This window comes from Vicia villosa, linkage group LG6 (genome assembly GCF_029867415.1).
Source record: "Vicia villosa cultivar HV-30 ecotype Madison, WI linkage group LG6, Vvil1.0, whole genome shotgun sequence".
Taxonomy (NCBI): Eukaryota; Viridiplantae; Streptophyta; class Magnoliopsida; order Fabales; family Fabaceae; genus Vicia; species Vicia villosa.
This window is the reverse complement of record NC_081185.1, coordinates 74,013,634-74,030,884: the sequence shown is the minus strand read 5'-3', so window position 1 is coordinate 74,030,884 and position 17,251 is coordinate 74,013,634. Positions and strand designations below refer to the sequence as shown.

Sequence of the window (17,251 nt, the reverse complement as noted above, 5' to 3'; positions counted from 1 at the left end):
CCCTTTTTCCCCCGTAGGTTGTTTAGTTTAGTTTAGACTTGTACCCTTTGTATGATAACATTAGGTAGCAAGCTTTCCCCTTTAGCTTAGGTCTTCCTCATGCATTGTTTAAAACACAAACCACACTCTTTGATTTTCTTTTCTTAAGAGCTTGTTATTTCCGCTCCATTCCCAAGCGTAAGCCTCCAAAGGTCGAGCAGCGGAGTGTGAATGTAACTCGTTCACCTAAAAAACACAAAACAAACAAAATTAGTTAGCCGAGCTACGGTAGCTCTGATTCTGCAAAACAGATACGTAGGCAGCGGGGTAGGGCCCGTGCGAGCATAACTCTTTCTTTTCCCTACATTTTGCATGCATATTAGTCCAGTTTAGACGTAGACTTGTTACACACCCATAGTTTTAGACACAGGCGTGGATACCATCGAGTACGATGGGCGCGAGGGGTGCTAACACCTTCCCCTCGCGTAACCGACTCCCTTACCCTTTTCTCTGGTCGTGAGACCGTTGTTTTGTTTTTGTGGTTTGCTGGCATTCCCTTCCTTTTCAGGATAAATATGTTAGTGGCGACTCTGTTAATTTTCGCGGTAGCGACAACCGTATATCACTTAAGCGGGTGGTACCTTACCATATTCTGTATTCTACTTAAGTGCAACGTACATTACAATGTTCCTTATTTATTTTATCTCTCATCAATCTGTCCTTGTGTATGACCCTGTAGGTTCTCGCGACGTTAGCAATTATATTAAATCATGTATTTAACTTAATAAACAATGAGCGGTATCTAGCAACACATCACTGTTACCAAAGTCACAAAAATGTCATGTGATCTGACAACATTTTTCCATGATAATATTTGTGTGTACAATTACCCTTTTGCCCTTATGTTTATATTGAACACGAGGCATAGACCGTGTCACCTTTGTCCAATTCAATATTAGGCCCTTAGACGTTAATCCTGTTATGCAGGATGGGCAAATTCCACCTATGTCACTCATGTCCCTCAACATGCTTTGTGGAGTACCCATCAAATGTCTTTATGGGCATCTAGTTACGGATAATGTTTGATCAGCAATAAAGTATTCGACTCTACATCTAGGGTCCATAGTGGTTTCAGGTCGAAGGGTGGTATACACCACTTATCGCCATGAGAATAACTTATGACACTTTGTATAACATTCTATGTAGTATTCTCATAGCGGGTCAATCCATTATAAATATTACTCCTAATATTTATACCTATGTTAAGACTTTATAACTCCTTATCCATGATCCATGAGATGTGATCATCAGTCTATCTACATAATAGTCTCAATGCTTTAATGTTATCCTATCCCACTTCACAATAAAGCTCGAATACAGATACTTTAAGAATAATGTCTTTATGTTTAATGATTATCATGATTAAGTCAAACTTAACATTTCTTTAAACTGACTAGATATTCTAGGGACTTTATTATTTTGGAAAAACAAACATAATATAAAAATTCCTTTTTATTATTAATAAATTATTCGATACAAATACCAAAAGTATTGGCCTCTAGGGCTTACACCAACACATATCTAGAGTGATTCTGGTCACTAATGAGATGAAAGCCTGTGGAGAAACGCTCTCAAAACAGGTGATTATTGAGAAGGTACTAAGATCACTTACTCCTCAGTTTGATTACATTGTTGTAGCTATTGAACATTCTAAGGATCTAAGCACCATGAGAATTAAAGAGCTACAAACAGTCTAGAACCACAAGAGTTGTGTCTGACTAAGAGAACCTCTGAAAGAGAGGTAAAGCAGGCTCTGAAAGCATCTTTTGTCAAGAAGGACCAGATACAGTCTTGGTCAGATGCCAAGAAAAGACACGGTGGTTCTCTGAAGTCAGAAGCCTCCTACTCTGATGAAAAGAAACGTCAAAAGGGAAAGGAAAAGCTTGACAAGAGAATGGTTCAATGTTACTTTTGTAGTAGGTTTGATCATTTTGCTAAGGACTGTTGGTCAAACAAGGAAAGGAAGTCAGAAGAAGCAAACATAGCCAAAGGAGATTCTAAAGAAGAACCTGTGTTATTGATGGCTTATGAATATGATGATGAACCCGTGTGATTGACAATTTCTGATTTTGAATGAGACTCTGAATATGAGTCAAAATCAGAAGGTGACTCTAAAGCTGAAGTCGAGTTTGATTATGAAGTAGGTTCCGAAGATGAGTCTGAGTCAGAAGATGATTTTGAAGCTTAAGTCGAGTCTGATTCTATGAGATTCAGAAGATAGTCAAAATCAGAAGATGATTCTAATTCTGAAGGTGAATCTAATTTTGATCCAGATTCTGATGATGGTCCATAATTTGGTGAATCAGAATCTGAAGGCGACTCTGAGGGTGATTTTGATGGAGACTCTGGAAGTGATCCAGACTCTAAAGGTGGTCCCGACTATAGGGGTCAAACTTTTGAAGGTGATCATGTTTATGAAGGTAGTGTTTTCGGAGGAGGTCCATAAGCTAACACTGTTCCAGGTTCTGTAGAAGATTCAGAATAAGTTCAGAGACCACAAAGAATGAGACAAATACCCGGAAGGTTTGCAAAGTTTGACATGTTACGTGATACTGAAATAGACTTTGAAGGCAATGTCATTCAATGTGCCATGTTAGTAACTCTGAACCTGTGAATACAAAAGAAGCACTCAAGAAGAAAGTCTAGCAGAAGACCATGAAAGAAGAACTTGAGGCTATAGAAAGAAACAAGACTTAGGAGTTGACTGAGCTTCCAAAGGAAAAGAAAGCCACCAACATCAGATGGGTCTTCAAGGTGAAGTTGAAGCCATATGGATCAATTGGAAAAACATAAATCAAGGTTAGTAGCTAAAGGTTTTCTTCAGAAACCTGGACTAGATTACTTTGAGGTGTTTGCACTTGTAGCTAGACATGAAATAATCAGGTTGGTGATTGTTATAGCGGCTAATAGGAATTGACCTATGATACATCTGGATGTAAATATGCATTTCTAGACGACCCTTTACAAAGAGAAGTTTATGTGTACAACCTCCCGGATTTGTGAAAAAGAATCAGAAAGGGATGGTGTACGAATTTATGGACACTAATACCCACCACGAATCCAACTGCATGGCGCTTCAAGATCAAGCTCAGTGAAACCCATCCCTCTCTTGAAGTTGAAGCCCTATACAAAACTCTTCATCATTCGTAGGTATCACCCAAATGAACCATTTCCCACACACCTCAATCCTATTTACTATCTCCAAATATTGTTCCTAAAACATAAATAAACTTACACACTCATCATTATAAACAACATTACCATCACCAATATGATAGCAAACAGCCTCATTTTAAATGATGAGAAAAATATTTAAAAATGTACTTTTAGGCAGATTATAATTATACAATCCAAAGATAACTACAAAATAATATTCGGAGAAGTTTCAGATATTATTCACGCTAGTGGTTTAATGTATTGTTTGGCCTAGGGAGGATCACATGTACATAATAAAAATTGTGTTGCCAAAACAATGGTTGATATCATCAGAAAATAGTTGGATGTTTCAGCAACAATAATTCTTCCCAATGGCTCTCTTACACAAATAGGAGTACAATTGTAAAACAACATATTTGGCGGTAAATTCTATCGACACTTACAAAGTAGTCCAAAAGAGGAACCAATAGAGCCATAAACATCTTATACCAAATGAGCACTAAAACAGAAGAAAATATAGCTCCAATAATACTTTTTCCTTACTTCCTACCAAGCCATCAACCTCAATAATGCCTTATGTGCTTGAAGTTGATTGATGGTGCGGTCCTGTGATTCAAAAAAGACCTATATTAGACTGGAGATTGAAACATCAAAATACAAAATGTAGATAAAAAGTAAAGAAATTGGTTTCAACCTTGATGCCTGACGACAAGCTCGTACCACAAGTGACAGGACAGTTATGATTCTAGATACTACTGCAATATCATTATCAGGACAAAAATAAATTAATCCCCACTTACAAAAATTGGAAATACTTGAACTGGCATAAGCAAAACTAAACCATAAGTTGGAAGGTGAGTTGACAATTATGACAAACATGCATTCAGCCAGTTACAAATACGTTCATTAGTTATAACAAAGTTTTGAAGTAAACAAAAACATTATTAGTTTCAAGAGAAACTAATGTTTTTCTTTTCTCATATAAGTATAAATCAGTCCAAGTCAAGAGATATGTCACATATGTGTCACCAACCCATTGACATGTTTCTGGCATTAACATTAGACTCTTGTCTCTACCACTTTTTAACATTATCCCAAATTTGAGGACATCTTCGTACTTTAGTTTTGTATAAAATGGTTTGAAAAGACATAACAAATAAAAATCATTCAAGAGTTACTAAATTTCCTTTTGGGAGGATCGACTTCTAGTCATAATAATAGTAAATAGTAATAATATCAAAACAAAGAAAAAACATAAATCCTAAGCCACTGAAAAGAGAGTACCCGCACTAGCTAAGATTTTAAAACATCATACATGAAACTACAACAAAAAGAAAAACCAAACAATTAAATCATTGAAGAGAAACTTACTTTGGACAGGTCGAAACCAAGCTTTCAACATAATCCTTGGTATAAAACCACAATATCTCGGTGTGCTTTGAAGTAATTTCCTCTACTATATTATATCTCCAATTATAGAGAATTGCCTGTTGGTTGTAAAAACCATCACCTTCTTGATTGCTTGCAATAATCAGTGTGTCGCTACTGTCACAAAAATACAAAGGAAATAGAAACAATTGAGAACCATATGCCAGCCAATCATCAATGCCATCGTAAATTCGAAGACTAGGAGGGAGATTTGCTGCCTTTATTACTGTGTGCCATTGATGCCTTTAGTTCATATACTATCTATCTACTATCTTCTATTGTCTACTCTACTATCTACCAATTATTATAAGATTGGCCAAACTCTCTAAAATACGCTTTTCTCAAAAATAATTTGCACTACAAATTGGATATTTTAGTAATTAACAAAATAACTCTTCATTTTTTCATTCTTGCACTAAATGTTCCATTTTTATTGGTCTATATTAAAAAACTTATTTCCCCCAAAATACTACTCCTCATTTTTTCTCTCTCTTTCTCTCTTTCATTCCTCCAACCCTAATATTCACTCGCTCTCTCTTTCTTTCTCTCCCACCGAGAATTGGAAAAGCTTTGTATCAAAGCAACAAATTAATGTGAAGAAATCCAATGAAATTCATGTAAAGACTGATGACAAAGATGAGTTAGTGAATCACATTGGCCTCTCACATCCTAAACTTTTTCCGATCTGTTCCCTCTATAAACCTTTTGAGATCCATAGCAAAGTGCATAAACTCATGTCAAGATCGAAGACAAAGATACGAAGAAAACGGCAGAAACCCATAACCACACTACTCTTCGTCTCCGATTCTATGGTATCTTAGAAACCCATCTTTCATTTCAATCTCTCTTTCACTATTTCTCACTGTGAGTTCATAGTTGGAACTTAGATCTATTCTTAGATCTTGAAAAGAGTTACGGGAAAAAGTTTATCAGAATAGGTCTTGAATTAGTAGATCTATGGTGTTTTTATTTATTTTTGCTAGGATTTTAATTTCAAAAGAAAAAAGCAGGTAAGCAACAAATCTTTTCTTACACTAATAGTTGCTGCAAATTTTATTACATATGTCAATTGATGTTGCAGAGTACAATTCTTGTCAGCATTGAGATGGCTCAATTTTCTCATGTCTCAAACTATGTTAGCAAGGCATAACTAGGAACAAATGCAATTTAGGAAATGAAAGAATCAAGAATATTGAAGATACTTTGGGTGCTGCCAGACTAAACTATCCTATGTTTGATATACTTTTATTTGTATTTCTCACTGTTCGCAGCTTATTTTTATGTGGATAGTTTTCAACTTTTTCTATCATTGTTTGAGTTAAGGACCAAAATATCTGAGCATGATACTGCTGCTGATAAACACAGTTTTTGCTTTGCATCATTAAAGTCTAATTAAGACATGTTTTATTATGTTGATACTTGAATTGTGTTGTTTTGTGATGAATTTATAGCCAACATCAGAAAAGTTGGAGTAGTTTATATTATCATAAGTTAAGCATATTTTCTCATTTTCATAATGGAGAATGATTTTGGATCTGTTTTGATGCTTGCAGATATCAAAACAGATTTTGTGGTGGAACTAAAATTGATATCTTGGGCAAAAATGTTGTTGAGAAGTATAGTAAGGACAAAGGTCGTAGAAGGTTGACATTGCTTCATGTTTTCCCTCAGTTCATCTAAGGAAACAAGTAAACCAAACCAAAACAAGGGTATACACATGCTGTATGACATTAAGACTCATTCATGTGTTATCATATTAACAAATCTTTTGTTGTTAATTTTTTATTTCATTATTATTTTTTGAAGATTTTAATTACTATATTTTTTTAAATTATTTACACAATATCATAATTCAATTACCCGTGCGCGAGCACGGGTCTCTTACTAGTTAAGTAATAAAAAGAATTATTTTGATGAGAGATAGAATGGTTTAGAAAGAGATAGAGGGAAAGTCAAGAAAGACACCAAAATTGAAAGGTAGCCGATCCTTGTCTAATATCTGTGAATTGTGAAAGTCTTTTGTTTTTCGTACAATTTTTTTTATTACATGGAGCGCCAAAGCTTAGAAAAAGAAAACTACGACAAAACTAAACGGAAAATTGAATTGTCAAACAAATCACTAGCTAAGAAGTGGTTGATGAAGGTAGGACAAGCTACAAAAACACACATAAATTCTCGATGTAAACACTCCATTCTTTGTTAAAGTACCAACACACATATTTGCTTCACAAAATATGTGCTGAAAAGTAAGCTCAGTATCTTGGCAGTTGAAAGATTTGATTTTGGAAATCAGCTTTCTACTCAGAATGTTACTAGGATTATCAAAGTTAATATCCTTGACTACCTGTTGATAATCACTCTCGATAGTAATATATTTGAATCCAAGTTTATTAGCAAGTTGTAATTCTTCATACACACCCCACAACTCTGCAATGTAGACGCTGCACATTCCAATGAATTTGGACAAACCTTCAAGTCACTCTTCCTCATTGTCTCTTATAATACCCCTGCACCCCGAATTTCCATCTTTGTCTCTAGCTCCATCGATATTTAACTTTAAAAAATATATATATACCTACCATACATTCCTTTGGTTTTAAAATCTTTTAATTTTTTAAATTTTTTTTATAACTTATTACCTCGGTTTTATTGAAAACTGAGGGGTAAAGTATTAAGAGGAATCGAACCTGGTCTGCTAAGACTGTAGAGCGTGGGCTTTACCACTAGGCCATGGTCTAGTTTTTTTAATACATTTCACACTTCTCTCTCTCTCTCTCCCTCTCTCTCTCTCTCTATATATATATATATATGCAGGGATCGGACGAATAATGTAAAGGTTGATTGTTGAATCAATAAAAGAGTTAATAAATATGCAAATGTTTATTGTCATATTGTTTAAAATATCATAGTTGAAATAATGAAATGCGAAAATATAATTAATGTAGACAAATATGCTCAAAGACATTTTTATTTAAAAACTTACAAGAGTTCTTGCTCAGGGAAACTACAATTGTAGAACAAGTATGTTCTCCAAACTTCAAATGCCCTAAACAGACACACAAACCTCCTATATATAGGAGTAAACTAAGAAGTCTGGACTTCAAATTTATTACAACCGGATTTCAAAAGAAAAATAAACATACAAAGTGGCCGACAAACTTAAATGGCCAAAAGCAAAAAGTAAAATAAAATGCCAACGTGGCTTCATAATATACTCAATAACACCAAAATGAATAATGTAGTGGGTTCCTTTGAACTGTAAAGTAATAATAATGTCATCTCTTTTCAGATAATTCCAAAGAAGCTTTATTCCTTCTTATCTTCATCTCTTTTTAGACATAAAGGCCATAGCAACTTTATTCATTCCTTATCTTCATCCCTTTTTAGGTATAAAAGCCAAAGTAACTTTAAAGTTGGACAAAGATAACTCAAAGTTGGACAACTCTTAATTTAAAATTTAATAATAGTAATTTTATCAAAGTAATAATGTCTTGCAACATAATAGATTCTCCTTAGAGATCTAGAATACCATAATAGTCGTCTTCATTTTCCGGTGCCAACTCAGATGTGCCGGAAGCACTGTCACTTTCAGAAAAGACAGACATAACATCTTTTAATTTCTCTATGAATTCCCTTGGATCTGCAGTAGAAGATAATGTGGCTAATACCTTGGATTTGTCTGCTAAAAAAGAAGTATCTTCAGAAGCAGATGAAGTTTTGCATAATCTTGGATGATCTTTAAACCAAATTTGTAATGTTTTTGGTGATAGTAATTCAAGGTTAAACCTAACCCACCATTTAATAGATATTTTTTTGGCTAATTGTTGGGCTTGACACTTTGGCCATATTTGTTCAGAGGAGAATGTCCAAGAGGTAATCTAGTTAATGCCAAAAACGGCACAAAAAGCCAGTAAAGATTTGTGCTTGGGGCACGTAACAGTGGAAGTAAATTCTCTATAAGCTTTAGAGGCATAATTTGGAAATATATCTTCATTGAGTCCATACACATTGAACCACTGTATGAACTAGTTAGGTAAGGATAATGAAATATTCTTATTAAACCAAATGAACCAGATATGTTCAAAAGGTTTAACACAGAAAAAATGGGACCAAGCGTCCATGTAATCAAGATAGCTGTAATGTTGAGGAGTGTATTGCCTTGAAAATGATTTAACAGCTGTTGGAGGAAGATTCCAATCAGCGGGTGATAAGACCTTATTAATTTTAAACTTTGAAAATTTAATAACTGAGTTATCATATTCATGATTGAGAGTAATGGAGTCTGAGTCTACTAGTTTAAACTCATAAAATTCTCTTGGTTTTTAATGTATCTTTTGGTAAAAAGAAGAACCCTTGAGAAAATATTTTTGTAATAATCCGTGTCAAAGAAGAGCCCTGGGGGCAATAATGTTGTTCCAGAGGAATAATAGGAAATGAAAAAAATTGTAATAAAAGTTGTCCTCTCCGTAGGAGGAGGAGTGTAATATGCAAATTTTGATGGGGAGGCCTTCTAGGGAGAAAGGGAAGTCGTAGTCTTCTGAGTGAACTGTAAAGGAGAAACCAGTTCATTTTTTAATCCAGTCCCCTTAGAGGAGGAACTAGGAGGGCTAATCTTTGATAAGTAGGTGGGCGAATCCAAAATAATCTGCTTATCATTTGATGGTAATGGGGGGCCATAAGACGCTTTAGTATTCGTCTTTTTGTTGTTCATGGTTACCCTACAGAAATTCTCTTGTCAAAAAAATCAGGCAAAGCATTTTTAATTCATTCAATTTGCATGATTTCAAAATCAAAACATGCAAGTAATGATTGCCATTTGGCAAATATATGTTTAGAAACTAAATTTTTTACATCCTTTTGTAAGACATTTTTTGCAGATTTGCAATCAGTTTTTAATAAAAATGCTTTAAAATAAATCATCTTGAAATTTCATAATGCATTAAAAATTGCTAAAATTTTTTTTTTAATAGTGCTATAATTTAATTGGGCAGAAGACCAAGTCCCAGAATAATATCTGACAACTTGTTCCTTTTATGAACTCGAAAGTATTTGTTTTAAAATTCCCCTAAACCCAAGGTCAGAGGCATTTGTTTCAACTATTAATTTGGCACTAGGAGATGGGATTCCTAGACATGGTAATTTTTTTGACTATTTTCTTTAAATGAATAACACTTTGAGCCATAGAGTCATCCCAAGGAGGAGGATTTTTCTTGAGACGTTTGAATAATGATGCACAAATAGTCCTAAGGTTGGGAATGAAATCTGAGACATAATTAAGACAACCTAGAAACCTTTGTAGCTGGTTTTTATCTTTTATTTCATTTGGGAATTTACTAACAAATTTTAGAGACCGGCTAATAGGAGTATACATTCCCTGGCTGATATCAAAACCCAAAAATCTAATTTTTGATTGGAATATTTTTTAATTTCTTTTCAGATAAAACTAGACCATTCGACTTAATTATTTCATAAAATTTATTCATATGGTCTATATGCTGATTAACAGAATCTGAAAAAAACTAAAATATCATCTAAATAAACTATGGTGAAGAGAGAATAATCATTAAATATATTGTTCATGATATTTTGGATTTATGAAGGTGCATTCTTTAGTCCTAAAGGCATAACATTCCATTCATAATATCCAAAAGGTACTACAAAAGCGGTTTTGTATTTATCTTCCTCTTTTAATTGAATTTGGTAATATCCAGATTTAAGGTCAAATTTTGAAAATACACTTTTATTATGTAATCTATTAATCAAGTTTTTCTTGTTGGGAATAGGGTACCTAATCCATTGTAATGCAGTGTTTAAAGGTTTATAATTAATTACCAAACAAGGACTTCCTCGCTCTAATTCAGAGGCATTGACAACATAAAAGGCAGAGCAACTCCAAGGAGACTTGCTTGGCCTAATTAGACCATTTTTTTAAGTAATCTTGTATTTCAGTTTTACAATAATCCAGATGTTGTTTATTCATCTGAATTGACCTCGCTTTAGTTGGTATATTAATTTCCTTAAAATTGGGTTCATAAGGTAGAGATACAACATGAACTTTTCTTTTCCAAAAAGCGTTAGGTTGTTCTGAACAAAGGTCTTTACAAATTTGTCTTGTATCTCCTTAATTTTTCTTGATTTTTCTTTGATTGTAGTTGTTCATCTATTCTTTTAAAATGAATTTCTTTATTAATAAAATTAATTTGTTTTCTTTTTATATCTATTTGATTTACATGGGATATGCTTTTTTCTTTAATGGAATTAAGATCCCTAATTTTTTTGTGGATTTAAAAATTCAAATTTAATTGTTCTTCCTAAAGCATTGTGGTTATTGCGATATCACTGACCGTAAAAGGATATAATAATGTTAGAAAGGATGTTCCTAGTATAATAGTTTCATGAATATTTTTTACTAACAAAAATGAAGTTTTATAACAGATTTGATCTTTGCAGATCTTAGCGTTAGATAATTTATAAGAAACTTGTAATTTACTACCATTTGCTCCCCGCAGTGATTCTTTTGTTTTTCATAATATTGAGTCGGGATTAATCCTTCTTGAATACAATTTAAATCTGCTCCAGAATCAATTAACGCAATTAATTCATAAGTTTGATTCTGAACAACTAATTGGACTCTTGTATACCATTTATGGGATATAATCCTAGCCAGGGCCGGTCCTGACTTTTTAGAGGCCCAGGGCAAATAATAAAAATGGACCCCGACGAAGCAATTAATTTTGAATTTTGATTTTCCTTTTTTAAGTTTTATTTTTAATGATTAGAAAATGATTATATATAAATAGAGAAAAAATATATACACTAACAATGTAAAATTTACATTGTCAACTAATCACGACCATGTTAACCTCGTATACAAATAATAACACATTTATGCAAAGAAATGTGGTTGAGCCTAACTCATCCATACAAAACCGGTTAGTAGGGTGAAGATTGTCCTTAGTTATAAGCACATGATTAGATCATATATTATTCGATGTAAGACTCTTAACACTTTGTAGGATCATTCGTCTACCGAAATTTTTCTTTCAAACAAAAACTATGTAAGTTAATTTGTGATTTTAAAATGATATCAAACTTTTGAAGCCTTTATAGAGTCAATTTATTTGTTGAAATAAAACAATCGAATCATATGAAATATCTTATTATAGTTAATAATTTTATGAGAACTTTTTGAAAAAAAATATTAGAAGTTATTTTCAATTATTTTTTATAAATGAAAAGAATAATTTAAATATTTATTATTAAATATTTTAATATAATCAAACTCACATAACTTTCCAAAATGATATATCTAAAAAAATAGTTTTTTTATAATTTTTTCATTTAAAATAGTATTAAATTTAAATAATATTTTAAAATCTAAAAAAATTATAACAAAATAATATTAAAATAAACTATACTTTGTTTATTATAGGATCATAAAGATCATTTTAACTCATTTATAAAAATAAAAGCTATTGAATTGTCACAAAGTACTATATTTAACTCACATATAAAAGTACAAAAAACTGAATTGCCAAAGTATATAACTCAGGAATCGAACTGAGAACATGGCAATGCATCCACCTGAAACACAACCGCTAGACTACTCGCTCATTTTGTTATATGAATGTAATATATATTACTTAGTAGATATCGCTTTAATTTACAAAGCTCCTAGACCCAAATTATGAGGCCCCATATCTTTTAAGGCCCTGGGCTATGGGCCTACTTGCCCTGGCCCAGGGCCGGCCCTGATCCTAGCAATATTATCTATGTAATTCTTAGAATTATTAGTATCTGATATTGAAGGACTCTCAGTTGGTCTACTCTTCTGTTCTTGACTAATAATAAATTTTCCTTGTAGCTCTAGGAATTTTAATTTTAAATTATCTCCATGTTCTTTTAGATATCTAATTTCAGTCTTTAATATTTTTATTTCGTTATTTAAATCGTTAATAGTAACTGTTTTAGGCAGTTCAAACATTTTCATAATATCTTTAAATTCTATTTTATGAATGTCATTTTTATGAACATCATTATCATTAATAATATCTTTTATCTGACGCATGAAAGCTTTTTTACTTTCAGAGTCTTGCATTTTATCTAATATGGTGATTAATATATTAGCTTGATTATTTGTTAGGACATTAATTCTTTTTGAACAATTGTTACAACTACAAAAGTTTAACCCAAAACATTCATCAGAGTCAGAGGCCGACTCTTCTGAATTGTTTAATTGATTAACATCATCATATGCGGAATTATAAGCTGATTCTTCAGAAGACGAAGAATCCCCATTGTTTAACATAATATTTTCTAGAGTGCTAATAAGACTTTCTTTTAATTCATCAGAAATATCTAAATTACTGATTTGATTGATTTTTCTTTAACATTACATTTATTAGCGTAATGACCAAAACGACCACATTTAAAATATTTTATATCTTTATATTTGTTAAGAGATTTCTTAAAAATTCTTTTATTTTGTGGTTTCTTACCATAATTTCTTTTATAAGGCTTGTTATAAAATTCTTGACTATCTTTTTTATAATGTTTTTTATGGTAATGAGGGCTTTTTCTTTTATAACTAACTCGCTTTTTACCTTTGGGGTTACTGGGAGCCCTTATAGGGGCAACTCCATATTGTTCACAAAATGTTCCCATTTTGCGCTTACTATTCATTTTTTCATTTTTAATTTTATTTTGTATTTTATAGTCAGTACATATTTGTATACATGTTTATATTATATAATTGGAAATTTCTCCCATAGACAAAGAATTGTAGGGAACAATCCCATTATAATTTTGTTTAATATTGGTTTTGACCTTTTCAGCGAATAATCTAGGTAGGCCACTAATAAATCTTTCTTTCCAATAATTTGCCGCTCCATCAGATCTAAGGCAGAGTTTAGAAAGAAGCATGTCTTTATACCAACGATAATCATACATGGTAGGGAAATAAAGGTTCATTAATTGATCAAAGGCACTTTGTTGAAGTTTTAAAGGTGCTCCTACAAAGAACTTAGTAATTGCGTAAAGGAGAGTTGTAACACGATTTTCTTCATTATTTTCTCCTTTTACTTCCATATCAATTTTTAACTTATCATTTGAGGCAATGATGTTATCCAATCAACCTTTTAATTGACCAGTAAAGCCCATGACTATCATGTCTTTGGTCTTCTTATCGCTATTTCTTCTAATTTTAAAAGCTATAGCAGCCATTGTCATTTGTTGAATGGTATCCAGAATTTGTTGTTTTGAAGCACCATCTATATTCCATTCAACTATAGATTCGCCAGAGTAGCTATCTCCTACAAAGCTACTTCTTTCTTCAAATTGCAAGTCAGCAAATGAAGGTCTAGAATAATAATTTCTAGTTTTTGGCCTTGGGCCTCTAATCCCTAGTTTGTTTAATGTACTATTACTTTCTCCTTCGTGAGAAAGGGTGTGTAACGTGGACATTGATCCTAAATTTAAACCATTTAATCTTTTAATTAATTCATTAATTTTCTCATCAGACTCTTGTCCTAGCAACATACCTTGTAGTTTTTCTTTTGAGGGAATATCATAATGATATATGGGTCTAGTAGGATCAAGTGTGTGGGAAGTAGGGGTGGAAATAGGCTAGGATAGGCTAGGCTTTAGAAGGCCTGAGCCTGGCCTACGATAAACTTAAAAGGCCTAAGCCTGACCTAAGGCCTATCATAGGCTCAGTTTTTTGGCCTGGCCTGGCCTTTTTAAAAGCCTGGCCTGGCCTGAAAGCCTGTTTAAAAAGCCTGTATCTCATTAAAGTTTTCAATTAATCTATATAACTTAAGAAGTCTTGTAGGTCGGCCTATATATACATATATAAGTGAACCTATTTAGCATTTGTTTTATATATATATATATATATATATATATATATATATATATATATATATATATATATATATATATATATATATATATATATATATGGTAGCCTATTTAGCTTTTTTCTTTTTAATATATATGCATACATGAACCAACTTATTTAACATATCTCTAATATATATGAAAATATAGGCCGGCCTATACGGCTTCATAGGCTTTTTTAATAGCCTAAGCCTGGCCTATTAAATAAAATAGGCTTTTAAAAAAGCCTAAGCCTGGCCTCTTTATTAAATAGGCCTGGCCTGGCCTAGGCCTATGTAGGCTGGGCCGTAGGCCCCTGTAGGCCGGCCTGGCCTATTCCCACCCCTAGTGGGAAGGTATATAAGCAGTATGAGGAATAGACTCCTCAATTATTTCTAATTGTTTTGACATAGTACTTAAAATTTGGTTGGTAAAGTTAAGTTGACTATGAACGTTATTAATATCTTTTCTAGTTTCATCGGGACATATAATGGTTTTAAAAGGAGATGCTTCTATCTCAACATTTTCTTTAGGTGGTGTTATTTTAATAGCTTATAAAGGTGGATGTATAGAGCTAACAGTTTCTTTTTAAATTATTTTCCACTGAGTAGTAATTCTAGTGTTAACATCTAAAAACATCTTATTAGCGTATGGATTTTTAATTTTTTCTTCTAAACAGTATAATTTAAACCAAGTAAAGAAATATGTATTAATTTCATGATAACTTAAGAATTCATAAATTTTTTCTAAATTAATATAATTTTGTTAATGTTTTATCAAAAGAAGAGAAATACCAATCTCTCTTTTCTTTATTATAATCTGAGTTAAACTCATTTCTAATCCATGTTTTATCTATAATAAATGGATTTTCTCTAGTTAAGGTACCTAAAACCTGTGAAGCAGTAGGTGAAGGTGATCTGAAGGTTTCTTCTTGATAAATTGGGATAGGAACATTAGGATTGAAATCCACACCAGCTAGATTAATTCTAATGGTGGAATCGGTTGATCATCTAGCAGCTGAAGGCCTAGCGCTAGAGAAGGTACTTGAAACAACTGGATCGAAATCATCAAATGAAATCAATGAAGTCGCCATTGATTGTTTATTTAGCCCATGAAATAGGAAAGGAAAACTTCGAGTAAAACCTAAAGGGAAAAACAAACAAAGGTCTTACAACCTAGAGAAACAGGTAAGGGTGTCGGTTATGCAAAAAGAATGGGTTAGCACTCCTCACGTCCGTCGTACTCGACGGAATCCGCTCTTGTTAGTCTAAATCTAAGGGTATTATCTAAAAATCTAAACCTAAAACTAAAGGGAAACGCCCGAAGAAAGAAGAAAAAAGAAATGCAGGGAAAAGAAAGAAATATATACAAGATTGTGCTCGTTCAGGCCCCGCGACCTAATGTCTACGTATTATGATTAAGGAATTAGAGCAGCCGTAGTTCGGCTCAAAAGATTTTGTGTGTGTGTGATGTTGTGAAGACAATCTTTCTACAATTTGGTTTTGATGAAGACAAGATTTCAATTGCAAAAGGAATGGATCAATTCATATGAAAGCATAAAGATTCAAGTATTTCAAAAGAGTTTAAACTTCATTGATCAAAGATATTAAGGTATATAATATACAACTCTCTTAATGCATAAACAAGTGTTCTCAAACATTCATACATGTTCCATAATATTTGCAAGTCATTAGAAAAGCATTCAAATCATTAAAAATAAGTTTTTGGCATTTTTTACATGTGGGAACCGAGTTCCAGATTGGAGGAACCGGTTCCCAGATCCCACTGCCCAGCATATTTGCGCATCACCATGTCCAGGAACCGAGTTCCACATTCTGGGAACCGGTTCCCCAGTTCATTTTTTCAAATTTTTATAACGTTGGATATAGGGAACCCGGGTTCTGTTTTAAGGGAACCGGTTCCCACGTGAATTTTTTTGAAAATTCAGAATTCTTTTCTTTCTTCAAAAGGTACCTCTTCATCTTTTATCCTTGCATCCTTCCATACAAAATAACCATTTGTAAAGGTGTCTTAGAGGCTATATATTTCAGATTTTTATATTTTATTCTTCACCTCTTTCATTCAAATAATTCAAAAAATTCAAGTGTCCATATCTTTCACAAAAATCATCAAGTGTCCATACTTCATTTTTATTTGAAACTTTGTTCATACAACTTTCACTCAAATACCAAAGTTTCATATCATACATCCTTTGAACACTTGTTTATCATTAAAAGGAATTATATGCTTGAAAGGGAAGATCAATCCAAGATTGATATATTATTCATCTTCATAAATTCTTGTATCATTCAAAAAATTATTTCTTCCTTACTATCCAGGATTGTTGGAAGTAAGTGTTGTGTTTGAAGAGGATTGTTCTTCATTCACATTAGTGTTGTTTTGATCTTAAAGGTGTTAAGAACCTTTGATCACCCTATAGGTTAGATAGTAGGCATAAGCTTGTACAATAATTCTAACTATAGTGAAATCTCTTTCGTGTTTGAAAGGGGACTGGAGTACTCTCGACTTGTGAGGGGAACCAGTATATATCGTTGTGTTCTTTATCTTTCCGCATTTACCGCTTTCATCACCATTACCAAGATAAAGATACAAACCATCAAAAGCCTTCAAACACTTAACAAAAAAAAGTTAGTAAAACATTCTCATAAAACCGATTATTTTTAAAAAACCTAATTCACCCCCCCCTCTTAGGCGCACTCTTATACTTACATTTGGCATCAGAGCTAGTTAT

At 32.7% G+C, this 17,251-nt stretch overlaps 1 long non-coding RNA gene across 1 annotated transcript; it reads right to left on the bottom strand.

The window, feature by feature from the left end:
- Nucleotides 1–3,515: 3,515 nt before the first annotated feature.
- Nucleotides 3,516–4,817, bottom strand: LOC131611656 (uncharacterized). Its single transcript, XR_009287074.1, has 3 exons — nucleotides 4,567–4,817; nucleotides 3,890–3,950; nucleotides 3,516–3,801 (listed from the first exon to the last, which is right to left on the bottom strand). It is a non-coding gene; the product is annotated as an uncharacterized LOC131611656 (long non-coding RNA).
- Nucleotides 4,818–17,251: the final 12,434 nt, after the last annotated feature.